The following is a 13,734-nucleotide window of genomic DNA, read 5'->3' as shown; positions in this document are numbered from 1 at the left end:
TCTGTGATGACACTTTGACATTTACTTTGCGTACTGCTTAGCTCTTTATTTCCAAGGCATTTTGAAAAGACCTTTCTATGGGAACTTTTAAAAATCAGGTATGTCAAATGTCACAGTGACACAACAGGAAGTGGAATCAGTCTGACTGCCACAAGAGTTGGAGTCAGGGAAATAAACTATTAATTTGTTGATATTGTGAAAAGTTGAAAACTAGGCCTCTAACAGTCCTTATTTTTGTCATGCAGGAATCATAGGATATTCAAAGGCATAATTGACTCACATCCATGCAACATAATCATGTCAAGTTGAGCCTGACAAAAGCAACTCAAGGGTAGGTGTAAGTATGCAAAATGATTAATCACAATTAAGTCAAATGCAATTAAAAAAATATTTACCAATTGTGGAGTCTCCTGAAAGGTTAATAAGTTGAGGACTTTCAGTACTAGGAAGTCAATTGAAGACAAGATTTTAAGGCTGAGTGCTTATTTCAAGTCCATGATTTATTAAGCCTTTGGAATCCAGATAGTATTTTTTTCCTGAGAAGAGCTCTTGCCTTTTAACAAGTTCTCGTATCAAAAGCATTATTGATCTCTAAGTCATCAGCTTATCAGAAGTGACAGCTTATAACAAAGATATGGGCAGCTCCTCAATTAATAAGAAATTGGAATCACAATTAGATGATTATTTTTCTTGTAAAAGCATTTCATACCCATCCTATTGACCTGCCACGAGGCACTGGCTGTGATCAGAGCATAATTACTTGGTTCAGAACTCCTTTGATGTCTAGCAAAAGCCTAAATATATTATTATAGAAATACTTCATCACCAGAACTTTTAAAATATTTTCATAATTCTGAAGTTGATAAGGTCATTGCAATGTAAAGACATTGACAAGAATATGAATAAAGCCCTGCTATACAGACTAAGTCCCACATAAAACTGTCCAGCGACTTCTAGTCACTTGAATTTTATGAGACAGAACAAAGAAGACAAATTAGCTGAAGCACACTTTGATTGCAAATGAAAATACCACTTAACACTCTAACAATTGAAAGAGCACAAATACTGAGTAAGTGGTACAACAGATTAAGAGTCTTCATCTCTCCCATGAGGTACGCATGAGCTAGAAAAATATAAATGTTTCTATTATTATACTGCATAATACTTCTCTCCCCAACTCTTCATGCTCATGCATTTTGTTAAAATATTGATGAAACACAAAAAGGGGGATTTGTTTATTCAATGTTCTTTTGTTTTGATTCCTGTAGTATCACATAGTAAAACACAGACAGACACAGATCCCTTTCTCACTTACACTATTATTGGTCAAAGCAATGTACTTTCACTGAAGTTGGTGAAATTATAATGGTTTAAGTGTTGAACTACTGAAAAGAGTAATTCCATTACCCAGTTGCCTAACTTCTAATTCAGGTAATTCTCACATTAAATTAAAGGAAAGAATAGCCCAGCTAAAGTGCAGAAAATCAGGCCCATAGTCATGATGCCAGAGAAAAGGTTGAAGTTCCTATTTTGTGCTATGAAATAACCTTATATGAAGGATAAATGCTTTAATACCAGGATGGGCCATAATTGGTCTCTTACACTAATGTAAGAGACAGCTGCAACACCTTAGAAGGTGTCAAAGACTCATGAAATGTCCCATGATCCACAATTTCATCATCCAGGGGAGGTACAGAAGGTGTTTCCACCTAGCTCAGCATAACACAAATCCCGTGGACCAGGTGTTTCCTGGATTCGTTCCCCCACTACTTGAGGGATACCATTAGCAGCCACCACTTTGACAAGACTCCAACCACTGAGAAGGCCAGAAAAAAGAGAACCAATGGGATGTCATTGAAATCTCTGTCGTGATGATATTTTTTCTACTTAATCTGTTTCTCTGTCATTCTCATTCTCTCCCCCTCCCTCTCTTTTCTCCCCTCTCTCTACCTCACATTTACTTTTAAATAATAATCTATACTATTGACTTCAGCATATTGTCTCATTTGTGTCTTTACTATAAAAGAGGCATCTCTCTAGTAATTGTAATAATCAGATCTTAGCATTATTTTCACCCACACACAGTCTATTCCTGTGTTCTTAGCAGGCACTACATTGTAAACTATCCCTGATCTTGTCTTCCATATGCTAAATGGAGCTACTTTAAAATTAGACCTTGACCATCAATTTTCTTCTTGAATACTTTCTGAAAATAGCATCTGATTTGAGAACACTCATTTCTCACAGATTTGGTTTACAGTTAGAAAAGTAGTTCATATACAATACTACAGGAGTGAATTTAAGTCAGTTGGAAATGTGTGGAAAGACAGCTTCAATTCATTTGGAAAACTGACAAAAACTACATCTAACAAATAAACCATGTCTGAAGACACAAAGAGAAAACCACTGTCACATTTTTTAAATCTTCCTTAATTATGAAGAATAAAAAGCTGGCATGGCATCTGTGCAAGAGAAAATTGTTGTAGTTCAATTCAGATTTATATGTAAAGTTTCAGTTTCACAGAACCCACAAGGGAAAATACTCAACAAAGTTGAACATAAAATTGAGACAAAAATCTACTTCCTCTTATTTGAGGAAAGCTGTGATTATTCAGGTAATATCACAGAATCACAGCATTGTTATGTTGGAAGGGAATTTTGGAGACCATCAACCTTAGTCAAGGCAGAGTCACCTAGAGCAGGTTTTACAGGAAAGCATCCAGATGGGTTTTGAATATCTCCAGAGAAGGATACTCCACAACCTCTCTGGGCAGCGTGTTCCAGTGCTCTGCCACCCTCAAAGCAAAGACATTTTTCCTCATGTTGAGGTGGAACTCCTTCTGTTTCTGTTTATGCCGATATCTGTATCAGAACTTTTAGTAGTGCATATATTTTAGCAAGTCTCCATTTAAAGAAAAAAACCTATAAGTGCTAGTTAAAGAAAATTTTGTAATTAGCACCATTTTTCTGGTGTTTTAATAGGTGTTGAAATAGATAAACCATCTATGTTGCTGATTTGCATATTTCAGAATCAAATAAACTGAAATAGTATGGGTTTCATTGCTACTGCAAGAGTTATTCCAAATACAACATGGCATTTGTATTTTCCTCACAGTCTTAAATTAACTTGGCTAAGAGCTATCCTGTAATATAAGAATTCCACCACTCCAGTAATTTGGCATAGCTGCACTCCTTATGACAACGCAGGACACTAACACTTTCTTTCTGGACGCCACCTGCATAAACAACACTGACAGACTACCATGTTTAGGGGTTGTCAAAACATTGAGACAGCAAGTTTTAGTAATCCAGAATTGGCATCATTATTAAGATGGGCTCAAGTTCTACTGAAGACATAAAATTCACTTCTTCATAAAGTGAAATATGAAAAATTTGAAATGAAAAATAAGTTACTTTGTTCATAAAGTGAGCAAAGTAGAAATTAGATTCCCTGCCAGTTTTCAACTTGTTAGCCAATTAGACTGGAGCTCTGAAAAATCATTCTTCCTCTACTTAGACGATGCAGGTTAAAACATACTTTTAATTTAATGAAGATGAACAAATTTACTCAGCCTAATGGTTTAAATATGAACTACTCTAGACAGAAAAATAATTCAAAGTGGAATTACTATTCTATTTACAGTTAATCAGTATTAGAGTATCAGTCAATGAAATCAAAGCACTCCCAGCATAGATACACTGGGTTTGTGCCACTCCAATAAAAACTATCTTTCCCAGAAGGAATGAAGGAATGTAACAATAAGAACAGGTTTTGTTTTGTTTTGTTTTGTTTTTAACGAAAGGAACAGATGTAATGTAATGACAGAAATCTCCAGAGTAGACACCTGTTATAAAAATTGGGTGCTTCAACTTAACAATTTAAAAACAGTGGTAAAAGATCTAGCAGTTTAAAATCAACCCAATATGTCTGAATGATAACAGAAATAAAAATTTATTGTGTTTCAGTAAATCACCAATAGAAGGAAGTCCTTGACTAAAGAATTAAGGGTAGGTTAAATTCTTGCAGTTCTATTTTAATTAAAGCCAAAGAAACTTAATTTTTCCATGGACTACATATCATGCAAGGGTCAACAATACTTAATGCTGAGCATCTGCCACCTATTTCTTTGCTTTCCATTTGACATTAAAATCAAGTGTAACTGTTTATTACAGACAGCTCTAGAATATTCATCCTCATAGTAATTATAGAAACTACATGTCAATAGATACTAATTTCTGCCACAGAAGTAGTATTTTAACATACAAAAAAGACATAATTCACTGTGCAAACACTATTTTATTCTCTAAAGCTAATTTCATCTCACTAGGTTTTTATATGGATATTTGCAGATGCCCTTGCTCTACTGTAGAGTGCATAATCCAGATATTAAGTAGACGCACCAAGGCAATGCAGTAAAGTAAGTAACAGATGCAGGTTTTATCACAAGTGGTACATTTATTGTTATTCAAGTTGAGCCATGTAAACCTAAATTTCTTGTTTTAACTTTGATTAAGTTTGATTATTAGCCATTTAGGTCCCCAAAAGATAAAGTACATGCACAGTAAAAGCTTCACACCCACTCAGAAATCTATGCCAAAGTATTTTTATTAAATGTCATACTTCTAAAATAAATTATTTTTGGATGCTTAATTTAGAATACTTGGTTTTCACAGAAAACTTTTCTAATTTTTGGTTGCTAAAAAAAGCTTAAAAATGCAGATCCAAAACACTGGAAGACAAGAAAGCAGACTATATCAACTAGAAATGTGTATCTTTCTCAAGTGTCCAATTTTTAAGCCATACATTGATTTTTTTGACCTAAACTATGATTTTGGAATGCTTGAGATGAAACTATTATAAAAAATGTGACACAGGAACACTACTAAGACATCAGGAATTGCTTCTAACACCCAGTCATGGGCAAGAATCAAAGTGACAGAACTCTCAGGATGACAAGAAGTCAGTATGTAGCAGTAAATGCGTGTGACATCTCTCAAGATACTTACTGCAGATCTCATAGTAGGGCAGAAGTTACCAAGCTAACTGTAAGCAGCTTGGTTTGGAACTAGAGACAATTTAGCTTCAGCAAGAAATAACTATTTAGATGCATGAAAACCATATGCATGCAGAAATGTTTACTGGGGCTGTCAGAGCCATGACTGATGGAATGGCAGAGGCCCCACTTCTACAGGCTCATGTATAACCTTGCCAAGCAGTGGGAAATACCAGAGAGCTGTGAGCAATGCCAAGTCACTAAACTTTACCCTTGAATTTTATAGAGTTTGGCCTCTTTTGAACAGCCTCCTTTGAACTCAAATCATAGTCCTTAACTTCACCATTTCTCTCTCCCAAGTGCACCAGTAATGATTTAAAACTCTGCATCCACTCAGTTAGATCATTTCTCCTGCAAATAACGTGATTTGAACTAAATCAGCCATCTCTATACAGCTGTGTTATGTAGGGGTGCAGAATGAAACTAAATTGGATCCATAATTCAAGGATCATTCAACAGGGGTCTTTAGATATGGTCTTTAGAAATGTTACAGGTTTCCATAAAATACATAGAAAAGTAATTAAAATTGACAGAAAAGAGTCTACCGTAAGTGAATGAAAAGGGGAAAGAAAAAGCAAACCTCCCAAATTCTTGCTTCCACCCTACTGTTACTTCCTTTCCCATCTTCCTTTAACCAAGACTGAAAAACTACCTCATTAATAAGCAAATTTAAGCATGTCAGCCCTGTTTTCAAAGCAATAAACAGAAGATTTGTGAGGATGGACAACAGCATGTGTGGGCATCCTTGTTACAGAGGTATGAGGTGGAGTTTAGCTTTAGGGGTGACGCAAAATCATGTATTCCATATCTTCTCTACATCAACCCAAGCAAGTTCGTTTAGTGTCTCTAAGGCCGGAGTCAGGATCAGAACTTCTGTGTTTTCCCCCAGCTCACGGCAGGGCAGGCCAACCCCTTCACTGCCGCCCCTGCCATTCGGGAGAGGGCGCAGTGCATTGTTGATCACGGGAGCGCTGTGGAGAGAGAGCCTGCTGAGCTGCAGCAGCGCCCCGGCACCACGGAGTCCTTTGGGACAAAACCAGTTTTCCCAGGTTTTGCTTTTCTGCTGCTCCCCACGGTTTTGTCTGTTCTCGGGGGAGGGAGTTTGTTTTCTTGGAAACGCGCTGTTGCCGTGTTGTTTCATTTGTTCTCTCTCTCAGCCGCATGGCCAGAGAGAGGACGGTCCCACACTGTGACCGTGTTGCCCGGGACAATTAGCAGGATCTCCTCCGGCATCGTGGGTGGGGGTTGAACCGTTTGCCTTTGTACTTCTTGGTTATTGCCGTTTTCTCTTAGGAAACTGTTATTCTTTCACTTATATCTCTGCGCATTTGTCTCTCCTCATTGGTAGAGGGGAGAGGTTAAAACTCCGGGGAGGTAGTTTATCTTGGAGTCTCCGCCCCATAAATTGTCTTAAACTAAGTGAGTAAACAAGGGAAGATTCCAGTAATGTTAACAATAACACAATACAGAACGCATTTTCTCTCAGAATAGATAATTTTGTCATTATTCTGCTGAGGTGTGAATCTGTAGTAATTACATCCAGATCAGCAAATACCTAATGATAAACAACATTTATCGCGATACCTAATGATGTAAACAACATTTTACACTACTACTAAGTCAATTCTGAAACTCTACCGTTCAGATACGCAAAGAACTGGAGTTTTCCAAAGTGTGATGAGATGATTATATTGCTCATATCCACATACTTCTTTCTGTCTATCAGCTCTACAGCAATCAGCTATCAGGCCTAAATACTTGAGTTAGCTCAGCCTGGTACTCAGGTCCATTGCCCAAGGCATTTTTATTTCTCAGCACCTGTGACTGTGCTAACCTCTAACCTCCACTTATCTGTATAGTTCTGTTCAGTCTACTTTGGCAGCCGTGAGGGGATCCATCCTTTGAAAAACTGTAAGCACAACAAAACTAAGAACATTCAGATTCTTACAGAAAGTCCCCGATTTCAAGCAGATCGTTAACTTAATTTCAATTATGATTTCAAGGATTGCCTGTGCAGTGGAGGACACAAAAGAAATGGTGTAACCTTTAATTCAGATGATTCAAAAATTTTAGACAAACAAGAGTTTTCTGAGCTGGTAACTGATACTTCCCCAAATAAAGAAATAAAAAATTCATTTTGGAAACAAGGTCATAAGAGCTTTGTTTCTTTCCTCCCCTGACAAAAAGAATTTCTTAACATTTGCTAAGTCCGCTGCCACACCAACAGGGGACACCAGTCACAAGGCCTGATATAAATATCCCTGACATCAGTCCTATTCAGGAAGGAAAAAAAATATCAAAAGCAGGCAATAAAATAGAGACTTTCTTTAGAGAAACCTAATTAAATTGTGGGGACATGTTATATACAAAGGCACTCAGAAGTATTGGAAACCTCCTTTGACAGTCATACAACTCCAACAATGTATCTATAAACATCTATTAACATACTAATCTATAAAATTACCTCACTAAAGAAATTTCATTGTAGCAATTAAAGTTGACAGTGAGAAAATTTACTTCAGAACGTTCAATGTTACCTACAGTAACTTTGTTAATTAAAGCATGTAAGAGGTTTAAACTGCTATTTATTTTTAAAATAAAATCAAGAACCTAAACTTAGAAACAGGGAAGGGCTACTCATGTGATGTAAAATCAGAAAGCACAACATACCGACTATTTTTTTTAAATCTTGTTCTAATTTTGTTTTCCCACCAATATATAATAAGATTTTTGAAAGAAAAAAAAATCATCATTAGAACTTCTGGCAAAGACTCTGAATGAAACATGATCTGATTTACAAGTAGTTTAGTGTCCTATATATACATCTAGATCCAAATATACATTCCAGCAAAGACACTGCAAATGGAACTCACTCAAAAGTTAATTAATGCTTTTATAGACATAGAACTGTTCCTGATTAATTCCATATGGGCCATTCTTAATACAGAAATGCCTCGTTCCATTTTGGTTAAAACAAACTGGTTTGTTCAGGAATGAGCATAAATGCCATAAATGAGAATCATTCCTACACTGTTTTAATTACTTGTGACCAAAGCGGATGAAAATACCGCCAATTAGTAGGCTTTAACTTCTAAATGTAGAGGTCTATCTGTAGGGATCTCCTTTTAACCTCGTCTTAAATTAAGAATCTTATCAAAAATATTAATATTTTTACTTTTTAAAATAGATACAGAAAAAAAAGAAAATACACACTTGTGCAAGGACACACAAGCCTTAAGTTTCTAAAGAATGGCTTTTAGGTTTCAGGCCTTGTAAATGTATCCCTCCTCTCACTTCATAAACGATTTGATCCTCCAGGAGGGTCAGAACTGTTTCACAGTCCATAGTTGCATGGCAAAGACCCATCAGAAAAGGAGAGATGTTTACCATTCCTCCTCTTTGTTTCCTTTGCTTCAAACACTTTTGAATATTTGAGAAGGTTTTTTGGCTGCCTTTTCAAATGAGCGACCACCAAATGATACTGTAATTCTGTGGAGGATAAAAAAGGAAGGAATTGCACTTTTATTTTTATAACGCCTTACCCATTAGTTTTGTGAGAAATACCTCACAATGACAATCTTTATGGAGTCAATACCCCGTGTATTTCTTACATTATTTAAATTTATTATTTTCACCTGGTAGAGGGAAGATTGAGAAGGATTTGGAAAATTACTCTCAAGTCAAGTGCATTTTGGAATGCAGGCAGTTACTCCTAGCTTAGTGAGTACAAACACTGCAGCAGACAAACCATCCTCCAGAGCTCCACCAGGACGGCTGGAGCACTCGCGCTGCAGTGAGATGCAAATGCAGCAATTAGCACTGATGTGAGGCACTGATGGCTGGGGAGTTGTATCGAGCACTTCCTCAGAGGAACAAAGACGGCAAATATCCACTGCTGGTTTTCTTTCTTCATGGTGTCAGCACATAGTATGGATCAAGCAGTAACAAGATAGAGAAGAAGGTGGTGACTTTTAGCCATATATGAAAACAGTCCAAAATTGACAAGGATTTGTCCAAGGTTCAAAAAACAAGCGGACATCTGCAGACTATATGTTCTCTTTTTAGGGTTTCCCCATTTTATCCAGTAGTGTTAGGAGTCTGGATATAGGATTGCAGGTCATTATTTCAATCATGTTAAATGCCTATGTAATTTTTTATCTGTGGTCGGGAATAATCTTAGAAAGATCAGACCATTTAAAACATATACTGTAAATATAATTTTGATTTAGGATTTTTTCTCTCAGTTCTATCTTTTTCAGAGAATAATTTTTATAAAAATGGAAAATGAGAAAAAACAGGTAGTTGGGGTTTATTTAATCAAGTATAAAATGGAGACTGTGAAAAGTTGTTGCTTTTTCAGAAGGAAACAACTGAGTGAAAGATGGGCTAAATCAGGGGGAAAGCAGAGAGCTGAGGTTTCTCTAATCCATGTTTCTGTAAAGGCTGGCAACCCACTCAAGAGTATACAGAAAAGCAATAAAGGGTCCTGCTTTTCCTCCTTTTTTTTTCTATAGCAGATGGAAGGGTAATTGTCAGAAATAGGTTAGAAATCTCACAAAACTGTTGTAAAATAGTTGCTAATTGTTAAGCATGTACTGTTAGTTTGGTTATGGTAAAAGGGCTTAAAAGGGTAGTTATAAGAAATACGGTACTCCACGTACCATATTACACTGAAGTAAAGTGCACTCCCCGCCTCCCGCCCCCCAAGCAAAACGAACCAGCCTGGACAGAACCGTCATGGGCCAATCAAGCGCCTTTAACCTTCATGTAAATGAAGGATCCAAACAGAAACCAATCCAAAGGGACAAAAAACAGGATAAAAAGGGGCATCTGACCCAGTGAACGTGTGCCGCTCCACCTGGGACATCGCTGCTCAAGAAAGAACCCAAGCGCCGGCGCTGCAGCATCCTCGACGGGACAGCTCCTGCTCGGCACGCGGGCCCCCATGCTTTAAGCCTTTTTTTATAATAAATGCTGAAATCACTTTTAGTACCGCAAGTGTGGTCCCGTTTTTAACAGTAATGCTCTGCAAGAAGTAACCAATATCAGACAGTGTTTGTTCTACTTGTTCTGGCTTCTACATTCTGTTTTTTCAACACAAGACACAAAGGTGAAACACCCGGAAGGAAGGGACGTGGCTCCTGTCATTGCAAGTAATTTGAACTTGTAGCATGGTGAGGGAAGAAAAGTTTTCACGGTCTGTAAGTTTAGAGAAAAGGTAGAAGAATTGATAACAAACGAAAGCAGACAGATATTAAAACTCCCAGTGCAGTGAAAAAACTCTTTCTAGAAACCAGAGATGCATACAACTTGCTGTAATTCAGAGCAGTCCTGGAAGCATAGGATAGCAAGGAGAAACTGTTCATAAACGGTTCATATTTTACTTTTATGTTCATATTTTACTTTTATTCTTAGTGTTGAATGAATGACATGGCTCTAGTTATAATGAGAAAAGCTTAAGCAACCAAGTACTTTTTCCATACAATACCTTTTTGTCCTCTGGCCCTCCATGTTAAATGCTCTTGTGCATGTGTTAACCCCAAGTTCAAAAAGAGACCAAAGAATTTACAGGAAAAATCATTGAGTATCATCAAACACAGTCATGAAAGGGGCCCAGGACATGCTTTGGAGGCTGGCAAGCACAGGGAGAAGCTAAAAGTAAGAAAAATCACTCTACACCTGCCCTGTCTTCACATCCTTTCTCTAGGCACTCCTGGCTACTCTGAACAAAGACACTGAGCTGGAGGTACTCTTGATCTGAATCATGCACAGCTGTCTTTACATATCCCTATGTATTTGTAGGAGTCCTTCTTGTAGAATGTTTGGATGAAGAATATTACATACCTGTGCAATACACTGGAATTTTTCAGTTATGCCATAGTACAAACTGAAGTGTGGACCAGCTTTGCTACAGTAGTTAAAGTTTTTCAGGTTAAATTTAAAGAACTTGTCTGAATTTAAATGCCTAAAGGCTAATCATAATTATTGATAGTGCTAAACATAGCCTTGACAACCTCATACAATAATTTCAACGGTGTCCTGACTTAGGTTACAGATAAGTTATGTATGGTTTAGCTCTTAAGTTTTCACTTAGATATTGACTGTATGAGTTAAATTTATTATCAGATGAATTAAAGTGTTCTAAAATAATGTATCTTCTAGAAAAAATAAGCTCCCAAATTCCACTAGTGAAAATTAAATAAATTAATTAATGTTGAAAATAATATTCCAGTTTTCATCCAAATCAAGGGGCCGGGGGAAGTAATTTTATTGGCATATTATACATGCAGAAATTAATTGTGTTTTTTTTTTAATAGAAGCTACTTGTGTTTCATTATCTTAGAGTCAGGAGGAAAATATAAGGAAAACCATTTGGCAAATGATTCACTGCATTTTGAAGGATTTTACTAGTGAAAATATAGATTGTGTTTTGATTATGGATACTCTAGTGGTTTCAGTGCAAATTATAACACTGTAGATTTTTTTAAAAAAAAACAGATGTTCATCAGAACATTATGATACATCGTCTTAAATAGCTACCCTGATGCAAAGAGCAACAAAGGAAACATCCAAAGTTTAACCAGATATAGAATGACCCCTTCAGGGCTTTAAAGCCTACTGTGAAATGTATGTGGCACTCTCTTCGGTATGAAGCAGGAAACTCAGAAAACAGATAGTCAAATCCTCTTTGGTTACCCAGCATCTTTTTCTTAGGCAAGCTTGCTGTCTAAAAATTGCGACCTTCTTCTCTTGTTCTTAATCTAAGAGCTTGAATATCTCTTTCATATTCTCCCTTTCTCATTTATGAATCTCCTAAGAGTAGTAAGCTGCTTTAACTTTACAGAAAGAGTCAATATTATTCACAAGAAAAGATCCCAAAATTGCAGAAGAGTTACTACAAAAATTGCAGAAGAGAAATACTACAAAAATTCAAATGCTATATGATACCCTTGCTATCCACTTTTAGGTCTACTTCTAGGAAGACTAAGTTTAACCTGACTTTTAAAGCATGTAGTCCTGTACTTAGAAGTACTAAATTTCAAGATGCAACCTCTACTATCTGTAATCAGACTGGTAATTTTTCAGGACATTTTTTGTAGAATTCTCACCCACTGCAGCCTATCAAATCCCAAGCCAGAGGCTCTCCCTGAATTACTCTGATTTACTAAATTAATTGATTTATCAATGTCCTAATTAAAAAGAAAAAATGAAACAAAAAAAAGGTGTATTAAAGTGGTAAGTACTACATGGTGCAGCAGAATATAAAATTTGTTTCTTCATCTGCTACTTAGTGCATTTAACAAATAAATCTATTGATCAATAACCATTCTAATAGCTGTATTGATAAAACAAGCTAAGATGATAATTTTCTACTCCACTTCCTCCACTCCTTTTGAAGTTTGTGTATTGGCAGCAGAAAATAAATTACTTTCTCCTTTGTTTTAAGCAACAGATCTTCTCCAGTTTTAGAAGCTAATACCTAGATAAGGAAAACAGAACACAAGCCTGACCCAAACCCAGTACAAAAAGCTCAGAACAGCCTTGCATGTTGCCACCCTTAAAGTCAAATATGAATCCATTATACCAAACTAAATACTATGTATTATTTTCCCCTCATTGTTGGAGCCCATTTTCAAAGTCTCAGTCATTTCAAATAAGATCTGATAAAGTATCAGCATGCCTTTCACTTAAGTAAGTGGGCATTAGCTGCATGAAAGCCCAGGCATATGCTTACCTTTAGATAATATTACAACTCCACCAGATTTAACAAAATCTCCTCTATAGGTAACATAAACATGTCTATGTGATCAGGGCTTTGTTATTGCTATTACCTAAACCAGCTCTGGGTCCCACGCAAACCCAGTGTAGCAGTCTACTGGAAAACGTAAACTGATTAAAAAATCTAATCATTAGAAGACATAACATTTGATTGGAAAAACCATCTTACATGTTAAATATACTCCATCAGTTTTACTTTCTACTTCAATTTTTCATCCTTAACAAGGATCACTTGTATGTCTCTGCTATAAGAGTAACCAAAACAAATAAAAACAAAACAAAAACAAATTTAAAAAACACATTAAACAAAACCCCAAAATCCAAACAAACAAAATCCCAAACGATAAATTAAACATCTTATTAACCTGGCCCAGTCACAGATTGAGTTAATTTTGGTGAGATGTCCATAAGATTCTACTCTCCCTGGAACTTTCTAAAATCACTATCTGTTCTAAACATTTGATACTAGTGGCAAACAGCTATTTAAAACTAATTTCCAAATCCCATCTTATTCCTGTAGAATCAGGAGGGCTTTCAGAGAGGTTTCCTTCTAGAAAGGCCTTGGGCCACTGGTGATCAGACAGAAAGCTGGAATTCAGCACAGGTGGTCACAGGATGGAGACCGAGCTTTTGCCTCAAGGTGTGTGAAAGCCTCTTCAATAACACATCATTCTCAAAACCGCCACAAGCGAAGCACAAGCTCTTGCCAGAACGGCAGGAACTGCTGCTGCTGTGCCATGCACTCAACAGCAACTTCCTGTGCAACAATGCCACAAACGATAGTCGCAACTTAATTCGCTCCCCACCCCCGGAAAAAAAAACACCTAGAAAAGCCACGGCATTCTCGATCCTTTGTCTTCTAAAATTCAGACACCAAGGGACAAGCGCCATGTGGCAGGGG

The sequence above is a fragment of the Camarhynchus parvulus genome, chromosome 2, assembly GCF_901933205.1.
Source record: "Camarhynchus parvulus chromosome 2, STF_HiC, whole genome shotgun sequence".
Classification (NCBI taxonomy): domain Eukaryota; kingdom Metazoa; phylum Chordata; class Aves; order Passeriformes; family Thraupidae; genus Camarhynchus; species Camarhynchus parvulus.
Note: the sequence above shows the minus strand (reverse complement) of the source record.